The 22275-nt window shown below is 45.6% G+C and overlaps 1 protein-coding gene across 26 annotated transcripts in view; it reads right to left on the bottom strand.

Annotated features, from left to right (window-relative positions):
- Nucleotides 1–14360, bottom strand: part of CACNA1A (calcium voltage-gated channel subunit alpha1 A) — a 267437-nt gene extending 253077 nt beyond the window's left edge. For 17 of the 26 annotated variants that reach the window (XM_033139731.1, XM_033139730.1, XM_033139749.1 and 14 more), the window contains exon 1: nt 14103–14360. The gene's annotated coding sequence lies outside the window, so the exon portion shown is untranslated. The remainder of the gene's footprint in view (nt 1–14102) is intronic. The other 9 variants (XM_033139750.1, XM_033139743.1, XM_033139745.1 and 6 more) reach the window with 1 other exon arrangement.
- Nucleotides 14361–22275: the final 7915 nt, after the last annotated feature.

Genomic DNA, 22275 nt, shown 5'->3' with positions numbered 1-22275 from the left:
GAAGGTTAATCATAAATTAATTTTTAAAAATAAAAATAATTAAATTAATAGCTTGTCTTTTTATTTAAAACTAGCTGGCCCGGCCACGCGTTGCTGTGGGTTTATTTTATTTTATTTTATTTTTAAAATTCTCCTGACCCCGAGAGTATTCTGGAAGCTCCTGTTTTCATTCTTCACTGTCCCTTTAGAGCAGGGATCAGCAACCTTTTGCAGCCGTGGGCCGGTCCACTTTCCCTCAGACCATGCCGGACTGTATTTTTTTTGGGGGGGGGGAATGAACTAATTCCTATGCCCCACAAATAACCCAGAGATGCATTTTACATAAAAGAACACATTCTACTCATGTAAAAACACCAGGCAGGCCCCACAAATAACCCAGAAATGCATTTTCAATAAAAGGACACATTCTACTCATGTAAAAACAGCATGGCGGCCATTTTAAGTGAGGGCACTGGGGACATTAAAGAGCATTCTCCCCCACCCTAGTCCCAAAATTACGCACCCCAGTGACACAATCCCCTCAGAGCCAGTCTTACTCAGTGCGACCTCTCAGGCATCCCGCCTGCTCCGGGGTTTTTTTTTTTTTGCGCATGCGAAGCTGCGGCGGCCATTTTAGGTGAGGGCACTGGGGACCTTAAAGAGCATTCTCCCCCACCCCAGTCCCAAAATTACGCACCCCAGCGGCACAATCCCCTCAGAGCTGGTCTTACTCAGTGTGACCTCTCGGGCATGCCTCCTGTTCCGTCTTTTTTTTTCGGCGCATGCGAAGCTGCGGTGGCCATTTTAGGTGAGGGCACTGGGGAACACCCCCAGCCCCGCCCCACCCCACCAAAAGCAAGTTCGCCTGCGCCATGTTTCCACTGAACATTTTGTGTCAAAGTCCTCAGGTGCTTGCAGATGGCAGGTATAAAATGGTTTGTGTCAGAAAGTCCTCAGGTGCTTACAGATGGCAGTTATAAAATGGTGGACAGGGCATTGTTGCTCTGGCCAGGTCTGATGATGTTGATGGGCGATCCGCCTTTCTATTGGATGCTGTTGGAGTCTTCATTCCTTTTGCTGGTGAGGTATAATAGGCGCGCCTCTTTTTTTGCCTTTATTCTATATTTTAGGCATGACAGGTGTGGGTTTTTTTTTTAATTTTTATGATGCCAGATCCTTCCTTGATGGTCATGTTATGCTTTGTACTAATTTGATGCACTTTGGTCCAGCGGTTACGGAGAACATCGGTGTCCGCCACGCACACAATGGGAACATATTTATATCTACCGGTATATATAATGCCTTCCAGGTCTTGAATCCCATTCCTTACTTCCCCAGAATTGCCCATCATCTGGCTAAATCTTCTCTTTTCCCTTTGCAAATCATGCCTATGTTTAGGAGGGGATAAGGAAGACACGTACAACAACAGCAGTGGAACAGCTGCTGTGGCCCAGGAAACGGATCTGAGGTCACAGCAATAGAATGAGCATTAATAAGGCCTAAGCAAACAGTGTTATCTGGAGTTCCAGCTGCAGCGTAAGGTGTAAGTACCTGGCACATCCTCAAAACAAACCCTCAACAGCTTCTATGCCATGTGTGTAATGGTCCGTAAACAGCTCTAAAAGAGAGGAGGAGCAAAACACTATTTACCTCACCAAGAGGCACAGAAAAGTTAACTCACGGGAAAGGGATTGATAGGGGAACTGAAGTAGTTAGAAGCAGCATTATCAGAAAAACAGATGGGGGAAGAAAACCAGCAATTTATTTTTATTTTTTTGCACTGAACAAGTGAGACAATACCTTTATTGCGGTCAATTAAGGTTTAAATGTTAGATAAAAGCCTTTAGAGAACACTTACCATATATACTTGAGTATAAGCCTAGTTTTTCAGCACATTTTTTGTGCTGAAAAGGCTGCCCTCGGCTTATACTCGAGTGAGGCGGGTGGTGGGGGTGGCGAGAAAGAAGCCCTTTCTCTCCACTCGTGCCGCCACCCGCTCTCCCCAGTCAACCATTCCTTAAGAAGTGTACAAGAACGGCGGTTCTTTACTCTCCCCAGGCAGCTTGTTCCATTCCTGAACTGCTCGCAATAAATGCAAACTTGGCAAAGGAAGAAGAGGAAGGAGCAGCCCAAAGGGTTGCTTTCGGGCTGCTCGTTCCTCCTCCTCCTCCACAGCGGCAAAGGTGAACCGGCTTATACTTGAGTCAATAAGCTTTCCCAGGTTTTTGTAGGGAAATAAGGTGCCTCGGTTTATATTCGGGTCGGCTTATACTCGGGTATATACGGTACTTAGATATTCTAAAGAAGAAAGAAGCAAGTAAATCAATACACATCATCAGTTCTTCCCTTTTCATCATCTCCTCATTCAAAAGCTCATTGCCAGCATTTTATACCTTAATTTGTTGTGCACAATGTACTTTACACACTAAAGTCCAAACAGCCCAATTCCACAAAAAGTGGCATCTCATTCCAGATCAGGGCCACAGTCTTTTGCAAACTTTTCCTCCCAAGCTGCTAATTCCCCAGAATGTGCTGTTTAATGCAAATAGCTCATTCAGGGGCAAATAGAAATTGGGGACAGGGGCGTAGCAAGGGGGCAGGGGCAGTCCGCCCCATGTTCCATAATGGAGGGGGTGACAAATTATCAAGGAACAATTGGGGGGGGGGGATTCTGGAAAAAAAAATTGGGGGGGGGGAATCGAATTTTTTTTTTTTAAATGCCTGCTCCGAAGGTCTTATCTTACTATACTAGGAATTATATAGCTATATATGAAATTTCATGCATATCGGTTAATATCTTGACCTTCCTCCACCAAAATAGCTGTTCACTTGGCTGTTTTCCTATGTCATGAAGGCTGAAATTTCAGTTCAGAGAACACTTACTGTTCCCAACCCTAACGCTGTGGAAAGCCATCTAATTAGACTTTAATTTGATTTTGAGATGTTTTTAGGAGGTAATTTAATTATTGTTTGATTTTATACCAATGCTATGTATCTGGTGTTAGCCACCCTGAGCCTGACTTCAGCCGGGGAGGGTGGGATATAAATAAGTTTTTATTATTATTACTTGTTATTATTCCTTTGTAAGAAAATATGAAATAACGTAAAACCATTTTTGCGGGGGGTTGAAAAGAAATTTTCTGCACCAGGTACCACCTGACCTTCCCATGCCTGGGGGGGGGGGGGTTGACAAAATTTTTTTTGCCCCCGGGTACCAATTTACCTTGCTACGCCCCTGATTGGGGAGGAGGGGTTATTGGCAGAAAAAGAGTCAAGGCAGGAAAGCATTACCCCTCCCCCTTCCTGCACACCATTTTCCTGATATAAAAACAAAACATAGCCAGTGCTAAGCACAATTTTTTTAATGTGTGATCAACACTAGCATGCATATAAACAAAAAATTACAGATTGGTCATCAGAAGAGCATGTAGCCTAAATGCTGGTGGAGGGAGACAAAACGTAGGAAAGAGATTGAAAATGGTAACAAGGGAAGACTAGAAATGGAATGATGGTGGGGACATAGGAGCTGCATAAGATTATGAGGTGTGGAAAAAGGTTTTTCTTCCTCTCTTTTAATACTAGAAGTCGGGACCATCCAGTGAAGCTAAAAATTGGAAGATATGGGACAGACAAAATAAAGTATTTATTCAAAGAGCACATGGTTAAAACTATGGCATTTGAACCCACTAGATGCAATGATGGCCACCCATTTGGACAGCTTTACAATTTAGATAAATTCCTGGAAGAGAAGGATACTAGGTATTAAGCCTTTGCACTTCATTCTGTGCCGGAGGCAGCATGCCTTTGAATACTTTGAATGCTTGGAATCACAAATGAGGACAGAGAGAGAGTTTAACTGTACAAGTTTGGGAATTCTAAAAGACAGTTTATCTATTAGTCCTTGCAAATGAAAACATGTCAGACAGTAATTTTAGTAAATTCTGGCTTACTAGTTTATCTCCTTGTCTTTAAAGAAAAACTAAAGAGGAGTAACTGGACATACAACTGTCAGTAAAGTTGCATACCATTTTAGCATGAAAAATCCACAGGTAAATGCTTCCTAAATAATTGACAGTGATAGTATAACTCAAACTACTTAGCACCCATTGAACAGCATTGCCCCTTATTCCAGGAACAAGTCCCAGACACACTCAGCAGGGGAGATGTGGATATATTTCACTCTTCCTGGTTCCCTCCAAATATGAAAATAAGCAAGGTTCCACATGACTTGTACCTGAAGGGCATTATTTGATTATTTGTGTGAAATATGTTTACCCTGCCTGTCCTCAAAAGCTCAAGGTACCTAACAGATTCACACAATAAAAACATCAGATAATAATGACCAAGAAACAAAAGCAGCAAGATAAAACATTGTTCATGAAACACTACAAGAAACAATAAAATCTCATCAGGAACCATGCAAAGCCACAAAAATTCCAGCACTACTAACAATAATTAAAACAAAAATAAAAAAATTAAAAAATTCCTTCCAGTAGCACCTTAGAGACCAACTAAGTTTGTTATTGGTATGAGCTTTTGTGTGCATGCACACTTCTTCACAATAATTAAAACACACACACACACACACACAGTAGGACAATCACCTCCAAGTCCCAAGGCAGGTTTTCCATATGGCTAAGGTGGCCAGTTATGCATTGCCAAAAACAAGAATTTGCATCACCACAAGACAGACCAAAAAAGGACATCAATTTGCATAAAACGTTAATGTGGAATTTTTACGTATAGATGCAAATTTAGAACCAATTGCTTTAATTTAAATAAAAACAAAATACATCTTACCATAGCAGGGATGACACCAGGTCCCTTATAAGCCTGCTCAGTCTGCTCTTTAGGTGCTGCTAACTTCTGATGAGCAAATTCAAGGCTCCTGCTCTCGCCTTTTGTGATTCCTTATCCTTAGACCATGCATAAAGGGACCCCTGACCATTAGGTCCAGTTGCGGATGACTCTGAGGTTGCAGCGCTCATATCACTTTACTGGCCGAGGGAGCCGGCGTACAGCTTCCAGGTCATGTGGCCAGCATGACTAAGCTGCTTCTGGCGAAACAAAGCAGTGCACGGAAACACCGTTTACCTTCCCGCCAGAACGGTACCTATTTATCTACTTGCACTGGTGTGCTTTTGAACTGCTAGGTTGGCAGGAGCAGGGACCGAGCAATGGGAGCTCACCCAGTTGCGGGGATTCGAACCGCCAACCTTCCGATCGGTAAGCCCTAGGCTCAGTGGTTTAACCCACAGTGCCACCCGCATCCATGCATGGACACCTTCAAACAGCAGGCTGTCCTCTGTAAAGTCGAGCATATGGCTACCCTGGACACAGGCCTTGTGATCCTTAGCATAATGAAATCTAAAGCAGAAAGAACTATTTTGTAAGGTTGTGTGGTGTGCCCTCTTAATTTTGGTACTTCTCTGCAAGCAACTAATACAGTATAAGCGTTTGGGACAGGGATTGCCTAGACCTGTACATAGTTGCCTAAACCAGCACAGGATGCACTTGTCTCGCTATGAATAAAGTGCAGGCTGTGGAGAAGCATTGCTTCCTGCACATGTAAGAATAATTACCAAAGGGAGAAAAAAACACCCACAAGACTATTCATCACCCGGCAAGTTCAGTCTGGAAAAAGACCAACCCAGAAATGTAACTATATGAATCGTGCAGCTTTTAAAAATGCACTCTCATTCTAATAGCAAACTCAGCAGGTGAATGTCAAGTGCCGACAAGACTGTAGTCAAAATGGAGCCCGTGAAAAACAAGAAGCATTCTAACAGGAATCTGAAGGCTTTCAGGAGCACAAGGAAAAACCTGGGCAAAAAAAACTCCACCAGCTCGCCTAATGAAGACAGTATTGCTCAGTAGTTGCAAAAGGATGAGTTTCTTGTTGGGGTTGGGGTGGAAAACTGGGGGCGGGGGAGAGAGGTGGAATGGAATGGAATGGAATGGAATATCATGGAAAAGAGCATGGCTGGCTGGCATCTTGAACAGGAGCACTCCACCCTACATTTTATTGTGCTCGACTTATCTAATGTAGCATGGACAAAAATCCCCGTTTCATTATTTGGCTTGCTGTTTCCACTGGATCCTCTCAATATGCAAGTCCTTGGCACAGCAGAAGGGCATCCTCTTATCAGCAGTCCTTCCTCACAAATATCACCCCATTCCTCCCCAGACCGAGTACAAGATAACGTTGTAATGCATTCATCTGGATAGTTCATTCAAGCATCCCTCTAGGGAAGAGACAGAGCTGACAGAGCTTACATTGCTCATGGGGCAGCAAATACACAGTTGTGTTGTCATCAGCATACTGATGATAGCCAACCCTATGCTTAGCCTTGAAATCCCTGAGCAGCTGTATTTATATGTTGAACAACATGAGGGACATTGCATTTCAAGTCTCTTGGGAGTGACGCAGAACCATCCATCATCACCAATTAACTCCAGTCTTGTATGACTCAAACCACTGATTGGCAGCTCTCATCACACCAGCAGTCTCTGAGATGCTATAGCAAGAATCCATGATCAACTCTGTAAAATGTTGCTGTATGCTCCAGTACATCTAAGATGGCCATACTTTCCTCAATGTAAGGTTGTCAGTACATCTCTGTTCCGTCAGAACAGAGATGGACGGGACATGTCTCAGAATTCTCCTAAGCTACAAAGATTCCAAAGATATGGGAAGGATATTAGGAAATTTGCTATGTGTCCAGCCAGTGGCGTCGCTAGCCTCTGCGCTGCTGGGGGCGGCGGCAGCGCAGAGGCACCCCCTGGGGGAGGGGCACGACGCGCGCGCGCGCCGTGACGTCATCATGACGTCACGACGCACGTGTATACAGAAAGGGGGGATTTCCCCCTTTCCGAGGCTTTTTTTGGCGGGGGGTGGTGACCAGCGAGGAGGGGGTGACAAGCGTGACCCCCACCTCGCTGGTCGGCCCCCCCCCGCCGAAAAAAGCGGCAGAAGCACCCCATCCGTGTGCTGCTGCTCCCGGGGTGACGGAGGGAGCGGCGGCGCGTGGGAGTGGCGGGAGGGGCCGCCGCTTGTCACCCCCACCCGCCGCTGCTCACCCTGTCACTGGGGGCGTACCACCCCCACCGCCCCTCCCCAGCGACGCCCCTGTGTCCAGCTTGCCAGGGAGGAAGATGGGAGGAAAGGCATCCTTTAAGTTGCCACACCTAAAACTCAAATTCTACCTAGAAATATACATGTGACATGTGGATTAAGATTAAAAGATAACTGTATGTTGTTGAAGATGCATAATATTTATTCTTTGTTTGCTAAATTTGTATCCTGCCTTCCCATCAGATGCTGATCAAAGAAGTTAAATGATAGTAAAATACAAAATAGCAATCAAAATATTAAAAGCAGGTAGGTAAAACATCAGTAAAGACGATGAAAAAACAGCTAGCTGAACACTTTGCAGTGTTTACTTTCAGCCACAAGAAGTAAGTTAATGAGGCCAAATACACCTCTGCCTGTTAGAAAAAAGTAATTCTAGAACTGGATAGCCTTCCCTTGGCAAGGAGTTCCAGGGCTTGAGAGCAGTCACTGAGAAGACCCTGTCTCAAGTACCCACAAAAAGCACCTCAGGTGTTGACAGGAAAAAAGAAGGATCTCTCCCAAACAGCTTAAAAACCTAGGCAGGTCCATATAGGAGAACAGTGTCTTTTCAGATAATCTGGTCCCAATCCATGTAGGGCTTTGCAAGTCAAAACCAACACTTTGAATTCTGTTAAGATGATGGGACAGGCAGCCAACAGACTGGCTGCAACATTCTTAACCAGCAGAAGTTTCCAAATACCCCTCAAGGATAACATTACGGTATCCAAACAATAATATGTCACTGTGGGTAGATCCAGTATCTTTAAAGGTGCAGTTGGCGCACAAAAGCATTCCTGGGCACTGGCAACACCTGTGATTTCAAGAGACACTTCTTAACTGCTCTGCTAATGTGTTTTGTCTGCCTGTCTTTTCTTCCATGTGTGCCCGTGTGCACACATAGTCTGTTCAAGGGCTCCCTAAAAGAAATAGGCTGTTATGAAATATGCCTGTAGCTAGCACTGTAGCTTTCAGAATACCTGGTAGCAAAGAACAGGTCTGCTGCAGGCTGTGACAGTATACAATAGACTCCAAGGATTCTTCTCCCACGCTTGTTCCTGAGTACTACGTAATATCATAGATGTAACAAACCCATCGCTTAACATTCCAGTCTTGCCTCCAATTTTCATTTTTCAGAAAGTTATTGAGATTCAGCAGGCTACATCTTTAAAAGGTTGTCATCCTGCTGTGGTTCTGCTATAGCACATGAAGTCCTGTCAAGCCGTCTTTTAAAGTGAGGCTGGGTACCTTTTAGCATTTTGAACAGATGTGCCAATGAAAGTGTATTTCTATTATGGTACCTTGTCCTAACACATATGCACTACGTTTCTGCTTTGAATGGAAAGTTCCTTCCACTTGCTGGCGCATGAAAAGTCCTGTCCCTCCCCTTTGCAAAGTGCTGCTTCTTCCTCGGACTACCAGTCTTATTGATGTCGCTCATACACTGGATTTAAACCTCTTTAGCAGAAGCAGCAGCTGCAACACATAGAACTGGCATACAGTTCTGTTAATATAGAAATATATGCATGCTGCATTTTAGGTGTTCCCTAATCTAAGAGAGTTTAAATGGGAGGAAGGCCACACTGCTAGACACTCAGTGGGACTAGTATCAACTCATCTAAGCAAAAGGTACAGCATCACACAGCTGCTTTAGCTTCAGTTTGCCCAATACAAACATGTCTTCCAATAACTAGGATGGAAAGTATGCATGCACACGAAAGCTCATACCAAGAACAAAGTTAGTTGGTCCCTAAGGTGCTACTGGAAATGATTTTGTTTATTTGTTTTTGTTTTTGTTTAGGATGGAAATGAGACAGATATTGCAGGGACAGATCATCATTCCATTATAAATGGAAAAAACCAGAAAGGTCCCCTTCCTACTGTAGACTCCAGACCCTTCCTATTGCAAGAACGCAGAGACAGTAAAGCTGTAGAAAGCACCCTGTGCTTTAATCATTATGGGGAAGCTAGTTGTCCCCACACTTCTTGAAGTCCCCGAAGAGCTACCCCGAGGAAGCAAATGATTTGAATTTCTTTCCTGCCCATCATCCCATTAACACCTGGATCCCTCTGGCAGCTGTGCCAAAACATTTCCTGCTGGGGTTTCCCCAGAACTCTGTTATCTTGCTTCACAGTCAATATTCTCTATAGAAAGTAATGTGAGTCCACAGCCATAAACTGACAGCCCTTTGCACACAATGTCCCTTCCCTCTCAAAGGAAAGTGAGGAACTGGCTGAGGTACAAATCAGTCTTCAATGGAATACAAAGCAAAGGTAAAAGCAAGGTCTGACGTGCTGCATTTTATTAGCTTCTGTTTCTTTCCTCTCTGGCCGACAAATCATATTCCTCTCTTCCACCAAACCCACTGCTCCATCATTAAAACTTTTCCTCCAGGTTCACTTTTCTGCATGCTGTATTAGACATATCTCCCCTATTGCATCCTTACCACACCTTTAACAAGCTCTCTGCTGTTCCTTGGCCATGTCTTTTAGGAACTAATTGTGCTGTGTGTAGAACCTGGCACTCAGCTGACACTAAGTTATGCATCAAACAGTACTAGTCCTCAACCAGCATGGTCTATCTTAGGCTGCATTCTTAACCATGGTTACTCAGAAGTTCCATTGAATTCAATGGAACTTACTCCCAGGTTGGTGGGGTTAGGACTGCCTCACACGCTATTCTTAATTCTACACTTAAGGACAGAACTTCAGAACCCTGTTCTCTAGCTTCCCCTCAAAACATCTCAAAGTTTCTGAATCTCTTCCTTTCTGAAAGGCATATTCAGGAAATCATATATGAACAATATTCCTTCTCCTTTCCACCATTCTGAAGCTGTTCTAGATCCCAAGTCCTACACTCTCCAGACTACACTGAATTCTAAAGGTAAGGTAATAAGAAGTTGTTGTGATAGCTACCGGTATATATTTTTTAGTTGCTTCAGGGACCTCAGAGTGGAGGTTTACCTACATAACAGTTCAGCTGAGAGAGAGAATGACTTGAATCAATACGACCGCATGGTCAAATATGGATATGAACATGGGCTTCCAATATTCAGGCCCAACAGTCTACCTGCTGTATGCACTGGGTATCATTCCTAGTAATCACTACCCCTGACTGAATGATAGGGAATTCTCCCCCCTCCCCCCCAAAAAAAAACTAGACAAAAAGCACACACCTCCAAATGAAGAAAGCCCTCTCACAGGAACAAGATGTTAGTTAACAATTAAAAGCCTTGACAGTATTGAAAGTAAGGTGTGGACCAATTTCCACTCACCTTTTGACATAGAAAAAGAAAAACTCACCCAAGAGAGCACAGGGAATGGGATAAGCCTCCTCTCCTACTGAGCAGACAGTTCAGCTTGTGCATTCGGCTTTAAAACCTCCCCCTGAGCAGTCATCCTGGTCACAGCTGACACTTGAGCATCTAATACCAAGGCTGGGCCCAAGAGTGTTCCCAAGTTCTTTCAAGAGGAGTGCAACTGCATCCAGGAGGCAATCACTGAACTTGTTGGCATCCTAACAAATAGCAGAATCTCAATGGCCTCCCTAGAATCAGATGGAGATAAAGAGCTGCATATCATCAGTACACTGATACACCCAAGAACAGTGTGCTGGATCAGGCCAATGTCTCATCTAGTCCAGCATCCTGTTCTCACAGCAGTCCACCAGAAGCCTCTGGGAAACCTACAAGCAAGACCCAAGCACAAGAGCACTCTCCTCTCCTGGGGTTTCCAGCAACTGGTATTCAGAACCACACTGCTTCCGACTGTGGAGGCAGAGGATAGTGGTAGCCATTGATAGCCTTATGAAAATCCACTCAATCCCAGATGATCTCTCTCTCAGACATTTCCTGTATATATTTAAGAGCACAGGAGAGAAGACTGAACCCTGCAGGACCCCATAGATCAAAAGGATGAGCGTGAGTTCCCCAGCACCACTTTCTTGCAAGGGAGAACTGCAGCCTCATCCTAGCAAGGGAGAACTGCAGCCTCATCCTAGCAAGGAAGTCCAGGAGGGTACCATGGTCAAGGGGACTAAAAGCTGCTAAAAGTTTCAGGCGAAATCAAATTTTACCCCACCGCCACCCTCCAAAAAAATTCCTGCAGACACCCATGAATGTCTACCTCCATGCGAACATCATCTACTTAGGACAGCCAATGCTGTTTCTGAACCAAAACCAGGCCTGAAATGGATCCAGATAATCATCTTCATGCAGGAATTCTATTACTCAGGTCCTTTACCCAAAATAGGAGTGTTCAACTCAAGCTCTGACAGTTGGATTGAATCAAGTTGATTCCACTGCTCTGAAAAGCTAAAATTGTTATACACACACACACACACACACAGAGAGAGAGAGAGAGGCCAAACTATTGCTAGGGTGGAATAGAACCCTCTCAAAGACCCACCACCCAATTACCCAACCCCTCTCTGACTGTGTTTATAAGCCAATAATGGGCATGGCTTAAACACACATTCCTCACTGATCCAAAAATAATGTCTGCATCCTCAGGTTGAACAAGCTAAAAAGAATTAATAACCACTGGATGAGCAGCAGCAGAAGGTATACCATCTGACTGTTGATATGGAATCTAAACAGGAATAAATGTGAGCCAACGTGTCTTGCAAACTAGTCACAGCTGGCTACCAGGCCTTGTCAAATGCAGACTAGTGGCTTGCCTAATGCCAACTCCCAAGTTTGTGGCTGAGGCAATATTTGAACTGGGAACTTCACAGCCCACATTCATACAAATCAATCTGATGAATCCCGCCCCCCCCCCTCAGAAGTAGGTCCCAAAGCATTCAGAAGGACTTGCTACCTAATAAGAGTGCACATGATTGCCATCTCAGCCAGTCTCTGTATGAAAAATCTTTCTTCCTTATAGCAGCCTGCATTTTATCCTGCAGTAAGAACCTCAAAGATTCCCTATACAGCTAAGAGGAGGCGAGACAGTGAAATAAGCAAATGGCTTATCACAGCAGCATGGTTAAGATCTGGTGTCTCGTATCTTTCAGGCTGCCTTATATTTACAATACTGCTCTTTATAGTATCTAGTGAGATGGAATATTTTCCCCATGGTACATTCAAAGAACGAACGTCACACGCCCCAAGTGATTCACTACAGGTGTTGATGACAGACAAGAGTTGAATTCAGTCCACTGCCCTCAGGACCTAGCTAGAACTCTAATCAAAAGGCTGAAGAAGATGAAGACCAGTTCCAGCCTACGTAATGCTGTTCACACCAATTTATCACAACAGCCTATTGTGAATCTGTTATAGGTAAAAGGTAAAGGTAAAGGACCCCTGGATGGTTAAGTCCAGTCAAAGGGGACTATGGGGTTGTAGCTCTCAACTCGCTTTCAGGCCAAGGGAGCTGGCGTCTGTCCACAGACAGCTTTCCGGGTCATGTGGCTAGCATGACTAAACTGCTTGTGGTGCAACGGAATACCATGACAGAAACCAGAGCGCACGGAAATGCCGTTTACCTTCCCGCCACAGTGGTACCTATTTATCTACTTGCATGGGCGTGCTCTCGAACTGCAAGGTTGTGAATCTGTTATGTACGCTTCCAGCTTAGGTAACTTCACCAGGTTGTTTACCAATACTGGGCTGTTTTAAGAGCCCTGGGATGGGTGAGGGATGTCAAAGAACAGGTTCAATCCACAGCATCACCAGGTAGTGCTGGGAAAGACTCTGCCTGAAACCCTGGGTAGTTGCTGCTAGTAAGTGTTAACAATCCTTGGCTAGATGGGCCAATGGTCTGATTTGGTATAAAGGCAATGTCCTGTGTTAGGAAGAGATAGCTCTTCGGGGACGGGTAGGAGATTTGTAATTCTAGATCCCACGTACAAGAAAAGCACCGCATAGAAGAGAAAAACAACAGTGCAGAAGTCATCCTGCCCATTCTCTCTCACACAGGATTCTTCCTACTCCCCAGGCCATATCTGACCCTGATCTATATCAAGATGCCTCTAGCTGCTGCCTTTATAGACATCAGTCCATCACCCAGTGTCAAGGGTCAAAGCAATCTACCAAGCTGCAGACTATGGAGCTGGCAGTTCCCTGGCCCTGAGCTCTGGCTGTTCTTGTTAAAGCAGAAGCCAGGGACCTAAGGGGCAGTTGGAAACGGCATGCACCATCCCTGCTGGAAGCATCTGTTCCTTGGAGCAGACGGTGAGACAAAAATAATCCACAACCTCACCATCTCCATCCGCCTGCATAAGGTTCCTTGAAAGCCAGGCAGCCACCAAGTTAGCAGGAGCCAAGCAATAAAGAGAAGGTGACCCGACTTACTTTCTAACTTTAGGGAGAAAGGGAATACAGATTCAGGAGACACCCCAGGAGCCTGGCATTTCCACCTGCTTCCGTTTGATGCTGAATAATGCACATATGCACCACATACACACAGAGAGTGGGGTGGGGAACAATATCATAGGAGGCTACCAGAGCTTAGAAAGCCCGAGTGGGGTGGGGGGGCTCCCCATGTTTTTATGCCTCCATCCTAGCCTAGTCTGAGCAGATGCATCCCTCCCAGTGCTAAGCAAGATGCCCACCTAGGGGAGAACAGGAGTTACTGCTTGCAATGCAAGATGGAAATATACCTAGCAGAGGAGAGAGCAACATATTAAAAACAGATACTGGAGAGCAATGAGGGTAGAGAGGCTTGATCCAAGGCTGCCTTGGGATGGATGAATGAATGAGACCCAGGAAGATGAGGAAATCATTGCACCTCGCTGCTCTTCTTTCCCCCAGCCCGTTGCAAGCATTTAAATTAAGAGTCTCCAGCCCAGAACTCTTCCCAGCACATCATACGTTGTCCCCACATATACAGCGATGGGGTGCCTGCCCCTCACCGTGTTCAATGCAGAGGATGGGGTGGCGGGAGGGGGGGTTGCCTAAGTGCCCGTCCGCCTTCATGCCCTAGAAGCCGAGAATGGCAAATAGATTCTGCAGCGGGGAATCCTTCCCCAGCCCCGCGCCGAGGCAGCGGGGTTTGCCAGCCACACACTCACCTGTATCTCCTCAGAGATCCCTGCTGGCAGCTAGCGAAGAGTTAACGCTGCCAGCTGTGCCTGGCATCGCTGGCTGCCAAGTGTCCTGCCCAGGCACCTCGACGGCACATCCTAGTCCGCCGTTGCCCGGAGGGGGCCAGGAGGGGGGCCAGGTAAGGGGGGTGGGAAGGAGGAAGGGTGGCTGGTGGGGGCGCAGCCGGGAGCCAGCCTCAGGGCATGGTGGTCCCCTAGACGCCGCTCTGGCATTGAACCAGCATGGAGGAGGAGGGAGGGAGGGAAGGAGAGACAGAGAGCAAGAGGAGGAGGGAGGGACAGAGGGAGGGAGGAAGGAGGGACGGAGCAGCTCGCAGGAGGGCTCCGAAGTGGGAGGAGGCGGGAATGGGGTGGAGGGACACCCGCTGCCCACCCCCTTTCTGGGCAGACACGCGAGGGAGGGAGGAGGGCGCCTGCTGCAGTTAAGGCTCCCACATAGCGACCACAGCTCAGCAAAGGGTTCGGGGGGCCAACCCGGGTCGCCCTCCCTGAAGGCTGCGTGGCGGATCCTCCCCCCCCCCCGCTTTCTCACCGCTTCGCCTCCCGCCAGCTTTCCCGCTCCCCTCGCGCGCACCCCTCCTCCTCCTCCTCCTCTTCCTCGCACGTGGCTCTTCACGAAATAATTGTTTAAAAAAAAAAAAAATAGAAGAACCCTGACGGGAGGAGCCCGCCTTCAATTATTTATGCCGACAACAAACCCAAAACGGTAATTACACTCGCTGCAGCTGGCGGGGCCCCAGGCGGGGCTGGACCCACCGAGGGAGGGAAGAGGGGAAGCGGCACCCTCAGCAGCTGGGGAGGGCAGGCAGGCAGGCAGGCAACCCTCTCGGTGCCTGGCTGTCTCTGCACGCCCAGCGAGGAACGGGCAAAGTTAAAATAAAATATGTAAATCAATAAATTACCCACCCAAAAGCCCACTGTCCTGCGTGGCGGGAGCTGGGTTTTCCTGCGGAGTCCCGGGGCTCCTCTGTGATACGCAGGTGCCGTCTGCCGTAAGAGGGAGCGGGGAGGTGATTCTTTTCGTTTATGGAAGGGTGGCCGCGGGGCGGGGGTCGTCAGAAGTGCGTGTGTGTGTATAGATCGAAATAGCGATATGACGCTTCCGGTGGATCCATCTGTGACTCTCCCGCCACTGAGATGAGAGGGTGAGGGAGGAGCGACTTGTTGCGCTGCGGAGGCAAGGCTAACCCGCGGAACTCCTTGCAGTGGAAATCGGGGAGTCGTCGCGGGCAAGGGTAGTGATCAGATGGTCGTTTGAAGCTTGTTCCTTTTCAAGGGGTCATTTTATGTTATTTTTGGTGTGGCTAGGAAAGAGGGACGATTCATAACAGGGGTCTGGATACGTTCAAAATTAACTCCCCCCCACCCCCCAAAAAGAGTGGGAGTATTTTGAGAGCATTCGTAGTCACATGCCTGGGGACTCAGATTTCTAGCTCTGAAGAAAAGGAAACGGGCCTTGGGCAAAAAATATCAGCCCAAGCAATCTCCATTATATAATTCAGTATGAGAGAAGCATTTTTAATGGCTGCTGTTTTCAGTCCCTAGTTTCAGAGCAGGATTCGAATAAATTAAGAAGGGGCCCAGATATGGTACCCTGACCAACTTAAGTCTGACCCCTGGAAATTAAAAAAAACCCCACAACCACCACAAACTTGGTCATACTTTTAATCAAATTAGGGCAATAAATGTGTGTCTTGAGTTTAGAACCAGGGCCTCAATTTATGAAGTGACTAGGACCTTATTGAATGTTTAATATGCTTTTTAATATTGATGCTCTTGTAATTGTGTATACAGTGCTCCAAAACACCAGATATGAGGAGAGACCTTTTTCTTCCATAAATGGTGCTTCTGAATGCTTTGTAGATTAGTAGTTGTATGTGTGTATTAAAGATGGGTAAATTAGCAGTCTAATCAATTGGGATATTCATTGCAATACAACTTCAGCATACTGGGTGAACTACAGACAAGAATAAAACTGTTGGCCCTCTAGCTGTTGCACACCAATTTCAACATAATGTTTTTAAATCCTCAGAGGAGTGCATGTTAAGGAATAGATGCAGGAAAATAACATTACAAAGAAAAAGGAATATCCACGTGACTTTTGCAGTGAAAATTTATGAAAAGTGAACAGAAATTTACAATTTTAGCTTGGAGAGCTCTCCATGTCTGTTATTTTGTGGAGACAAACTTCTTGGTCTTAGCCCTGCAACGTTCAGTACCAACCATGTTCAGATTTAGCTGCTTGGTCCAGCGGTTTGTCCAGTACTAAACAGTTGAGCACCATGGACAGAGCTCTTCTTTTTAATGTATCTCAATGACTCTGAGTGTCTTCTCCCTGCAACACCTCCCAGACTAAAATTTCACCAAGTTTTCAGTCTATTTTCTTAACTCTGAGCTCCTTAGCCTCATCCTTATCCCCCACTACACAACTACCTTCAACATAGGTGACGGAGGCTCATTTTCAAAATCCTGCCCTGCTACTGCTGTTGCTCTTTGCACGTAGCATTTTATTCCAAATGCCACGTCTCATTTCTTTTCAGACACTGATGGTTTTAAAAGCTCATAAAAGCATTTCCAGGCTTTGCCCTACCCAGCAGGCAGACATTACCATGGTCCCCCACCCACCTCCAACAATCATGGGTCTATATACCTGCCAACATAAGAAAACACTTAATTCATTTGATGAAGCGGACTCTAACCCACAAAAGATTATGCCATAATACATTTATTAAGTTTTTACGATGCCACGAGACTCTTGGTTATTTTAGCCCACATGCTGTGCCTTTTTACAACCATTGTCTTGTTTGTCCTCACAACAAGACTGCTGCAAGGCAGACCACAATTGTTCCCATTTTGAGGGGGGGGGAGGACGGAAGAGACTTCATAACAAATGTAGTGAGTGTGTAAGTGGATGTATCGCTGTGCTAGGATATGAATCCAAGCTCTGCATCCATATTTAAGGGCCAAACTACTGCTATTATTTTTGCCGGTTTTCATCCCCCGTGCTGCTGTGGAAGAATTTTGAGTGGATAGCTAGCAAAATGAATGGTTAAGCAGCTCCTTTTTCCCTTGCTGGTCCTCTGCCCCAACCTGAAGCCATTGTGTTGAAGCAAATGGGGGAAACCGTATCAGACTCAGGACTGTGTATAATGTATAGCTTACCCCCGGTATTCCAGTGGAAAAAACCACACACCTCCAAGCTGTCCAGAATCACTGCCTTAAATTATCACCAAGCCAGTCTGCTTTAGTAGAAAAGAAAATGGTTATAACTTAGTTTGTTATATGGTACAGCCTTACCTTCTCATTCCTGTGGTACCACAAGATTCCCATTTGTCTTCCCCCACCCCCACCCCAAAGTCATAGAACCACTTTAGTAATAGTTCTGTTAAAAATAAAGAGCATGTTAAATGTAACGGATACTGTTCCCTTTGCTAGGCAAGGAAATTGTCTCCACCATCTGTCACTTCTGTTATGGCCAGTTGCTACAGCCCAAGTAGCTGGGAGGATCCATCACATGAGAAGTAATGTCTGCACTGTCGTTACTGGCTGAATTAATTTCAGATTGATAACCCTTGTTCTTTTCCAGCTCCTTATTCTTGAATATCTCTTCAGCTGTATTTTTGTTTTCGTTTTTCTTTCTTTTTAGCTGCCTCTCCCACCTCTCTCTCTCTCTCTCTCAGCAGCTCTGGTCTAAGTAATCTCCACATTCTGGAGACTGTATCTGAAACTGTTGTGATGGGTATTGTTTTCTTCAATCTGTTGTAGGGGTGGCATGAGAGCTCATTTCAGCCTGCCTCGCATTTTAATCCAGGGGCTTGAAAGACCCTAGTTAAAATCCAACCCCTGAGCTTTCTTTCCCAAGTGCCCCAAATCCAAATGCTTAGTGCGGGAGGGGGGGGAGCCCTACCCTGTTTCCTTGCCTCCTGTCCCAATGCAGGTTAATGGGACTGCTTTGGCCCATTAGTTTGCAAGGGGACAACAAAACAATAACCAATGGGGGTCATATGTATCAGAGAGCTTTCCTAAGCTGTGTTTCTAAAAAGAAGAACTCTGTATCGTGTCTGTTCATTTAAAGCTGTAGCTGGTGAATGAAAGAAAGGAGTTCATGAGTACAAAAAGGAAGACAGAGAATAACTCAAAGGTGTGCTGAAATTGATTGATTGACCTAATGCAATTGAAGACTCGCCCTTCTTGTTTAGGGGCTTGGTTTATTTACAGGATAAGCAAAGCTTTGCTATCTCAGAATAATTTTGGCTCTGATACTTAGGAAGAAGGGCAACAGAAATGGAAATCAATTCTGTCAGTGATGGGATTGGGCAACCCTGGTCTGACTTAGCTTCTTCATTTTCCTCTCTTTCTTTAACCAACTGTTGCCAATGCCATATATTCATAGGCAGATGGCAGAGAGACTGAACAGGAACTTATTTCCACAGCTTCCAGAGAACTGGCAAAGCCTTGCCTCGTGATCCCAAGAGGACGGGGAAAGGGAGGAAGGAACTGTGGGCGGCACACATTCTGCTCCTGAAGCAGCCTTAGCTGGGTGAATAGGAGGACCCCACTGAAACTCACTGAACTGGTGCTGAGTGGCCAGTTGGGACCCAAAGTCAGTTGGGAGTCTCTTCTTGGTGATGCAGTCTGGATTGTACCATGACCTGCGAGGGAGCAGCTGGAAATTCCCAGTAGTCGTTCCAGTAGAGGACAGGTAATTGTGCCCTTTGCTATGCTGTTGCCAACTGAGTTGGGAGGTGGAGTTATTAATTGCCCTCTCTCTGATGTGTGTGCGTAACCATTTCCTTTACTTTCCCCACTCGAATTCCACTTGGCTTCCCTCTCCTTCTCTATGTGCAGCAGGGGATGGAGCGAAACAATGAGGACAGATTAGGAAAATTGTTTGTTACCCTCTTTCCCCAATACACACACCAGTTGTAGATGCTTGGGGTGAGCTCAAATGCCACCTTTAAGCAACCACTGTTGTATACCGTATTTTTCGCTCCATAGGACGCTCCGGACCATAGGGTGCACCTCATTTTTAGATGAGGAAACAAGAAAAAAAATATATTTTTCTGGTTTTCCTCCTCTAAAAGCCCTGTTTTGTTTTGTTTTTTGTTTTGTTTTTGAGGATCAGCTAAAAGTTTTGCAGCTTTTTTTGCAAAGGGAAAAGCCCTGGGATTTTGGGGTTTTTTTTTTGGAGGATCAGCTAAAGGTTTTGCTGCTGTTTTTGCAAAGGCAAAAGGCCTTTTTTGAGAATCAGCTAAAGGTTTTGCAGCTTTTTTGCAAAGGGAAAAGCCCTAGGGTTGTTTTTTTTTTGCTTTTGCTTTTGTTTTGAGGATCAGCTAAAGGTTTTGCAGCTTTTTTTTGCAAAGGGGGAAAAGCAAAGCTCCTTTTGCAAAGGGGGAAAAGCAAAGAGGAAAAGCCCCATTTTTATGGGGTTTAACTCACATTTCTGAAAAATCTTAAGGAAAGGGAGCCATTTCTACTGTTTTCAGACAGATAATCTAATCAGCCAGTCACATGTCCTGGGGAAACAAACAACCTCCCTCTGCAGCACATTCAACAAAGGAGGGCGGGGCTGAAAGGGAGCTGGGACTCTTATCTCTCTCCCGATCTCCTGCTGATCAGCTGCTGAGCGGGGTCCTTTCAACACTCCCTTTTCTCTTTGTAAAATAAAAAGCACAATCTGCTTTTGGCCCCTGGGCAATTCAGCTCCAGGGACCACCATTCGCTCCATAAGACGCACAGGCATTTCCCCTTACTTTTTAGGAGGAAAAAAGTGCGTCTTATGGAGCAAAAAATAGTATATTCTCTCAATTAGGTTTAAAAACATAGTTCACCCTCACTAAGGAGCTTTATGAGGCAATGTAAAGTCAGTCAATAGCTTGTTACTGCTCATCTTGTGAGTTGGGCCATGAAGCAAAAAAAGAGCCCCCAATCATCCTTTGGCCTGGTTTGCAGACAGGCCTGTTTTGCCGCCTGGAACAAGGTTCTGTCTGCCAGGCAGCCCTGCTGGGTAAGCAGCAACACTAAACAAGACTCAATGAGCAGCCTTCACAAGTACCTTGAAATGGAGCTGTATTTGTCCCCTTTGCAGAGATATAAACTCATGCTTGCATTATAAAGAAACATGTTTGGGTCAGGTTAACCCATCCCCCGAGGAAGCAGTAGAATCTTCAGCTGCTGCAGGAAGTATTGTTAGTCAGAAAGAAATGCACAGCTCCACCTGTTTTGCAAATGCCCACTGCTCAATGCACCAATTCTGCTTACTGCTCAATGCACCAATTGGGGCAAAAAATAAAAGCTGAATCTAAACCATCTCCTACGGAACCTTTTTTTTTTTTTGTTCCAGGGAAATGCACTTTGTCTAAATAAACATTACAGATATTGGTGCAAAAATTGCTTTCCATGAAGTCGTAAATAAGACCACCCCATCCAGGCATGCTCCGTAGACTCCCATAGCCAGTGCCATGCATCACGTGCATGGCTGAGTCTTCCGCTGTCCCTCCCTATTCTCTCTCTTTTCCCCTCTCCCTTCCTGTTATCAGATTCTGATTATCCCTCTGGTTTTTCTTCCCACCCACCTCTCAAGGTAGTGCCTACTACCCCTCACTATGCACAACTACACTGACAGTAAAATTATCCACTGTATCATTAGCACTACCACTGCTAAACATTTTATAAATTGCCAGCAGGGAGCTGGATGCTAAGCAGTACACAGAAGCAGCAGACTGTCTCTGCACAGACCTGCTCTTCAATCTACAGTAGATGCACAAGGAAAGGAAGTGGTGGGGTGAGGGGAGCCCAGGACTTTACAATACATAGTTGTGGGAAGTAAAATGTTAGCGGAGGAGCAGGTAATTTAGGATGATGATAGGATGATGCAGAAAAGTCTTTGTATATAAAGAGGGACTGGAAGAATAACTCGAAGCAGAGCAAAGTAGCTTAATGAAGGCTGAAGGGGATAATTCCCAAGCATAGGCAGCAACTAGTAAAAGGCACATAATGATGGCAATATTGTTGCTAGGTTGCAATCCAGTCTCTTTTCAACTCCCCAATGCAGGGGGAAGTACTATAGGTCAATGGCAGAGGGCATGCTTGACATACGGAAGATCTCACATCTCCACTTGAAAAAAGGATCAGTGTGGGGTGGCGGGGGATGTGAAATGCCCAAGAAGAGCTGCTGCCAGCGAGAGTAGGCAATATTGTAGTAAAGGTAAAGGGACCCCTGACGACTCTGGGGTTGCGGTGCTCATCTCGCTTTACTGCCGAAGGACCCAGCGTACAGCTTCCGGGTCATGTGGCCAGCATGACTAAGCCACTTCTGGCGAACCAGAGCAGTGCACGGAAACGCCATTTACCCTCCCGCCAGAGTGGTACCTATTTATCTACTTGCACTTTGACTTGCTTTCGAACTGCTAGGTTGGCAGGAGCAGGGACTGAACAACGGGAGCTCACCCTGTTGTGGGGATTCGAACCGCCGACCTTCTGATTAGCAAGCCCTAGGCTCTGGTTTAGACAAAATCAGGTCACAGAGGATGGGAAACAACCTTTGCCTTAGACCCTGGAGAGCTGCTGCCCATTGAGAGAAGATGATACTACCAATATGGATACTACCAAGATGGTATGAGACTGCTTCCGTATGAGGTAGGGTAAAGATGGCAGGACCCGAGAAGGAACGAGCAGGATAAATTGGGGCTGCCTTGTCTTCCATTACAATTGTGAATCTAAAGATACAGACTAGATTTCTGATTTGCAATCCCGGGTGATTGTTATCAAGAAGGGGAGTTGGCAACAGATGAGGGTGACAGATGTGCTCAGTCAAACTTTCATGGCAAGTTCTGGTTTGGGTCCATATTGCTAGGCGGTTGAGTATAATGCCCTCACTTGAAAAGAAGGCAGGCTAGATTTTCTTTCTGTTCAGATTCTGGTCTGGTACCCAAATGTCAGTGAGAACAGAAGCCCAGTTTGAGGGTTTGAGGTGGCGGGAAAAAACCAATATCAACATTATCCAGCTAGTTCTATCAAAACCACTTGGAATATCACCATAACCGAGAGTGGTTTCTGCATGTTGGCAAGCCACTACTATTTGTGGATAATTCCCACTGTTTAAGTGTAAAAAAAAATAAATAAAAAAATTAAGTAATAC

This window comes from Lacerta agilis, chromosome 2 (genome assembly GCF_009819535.1).
Source record: "Lacerta agilis isolate rLacAgi1 chromosome 2, rLacAgi1.pri, whole genome shotgun sequence".
Taxonomy (NCBI): domain Eukaryota; kingdom Metazoa; phylum Chordata; class Lepidosauria; order Squamata; family Lacertidae; genus Lacerta; species Lacerta agilis.
The sequence above is the reverse complement of the archived record's forward strand: the minus strand, read 5'-3'. Positions and strand labels throughout refer to the sequence as shown.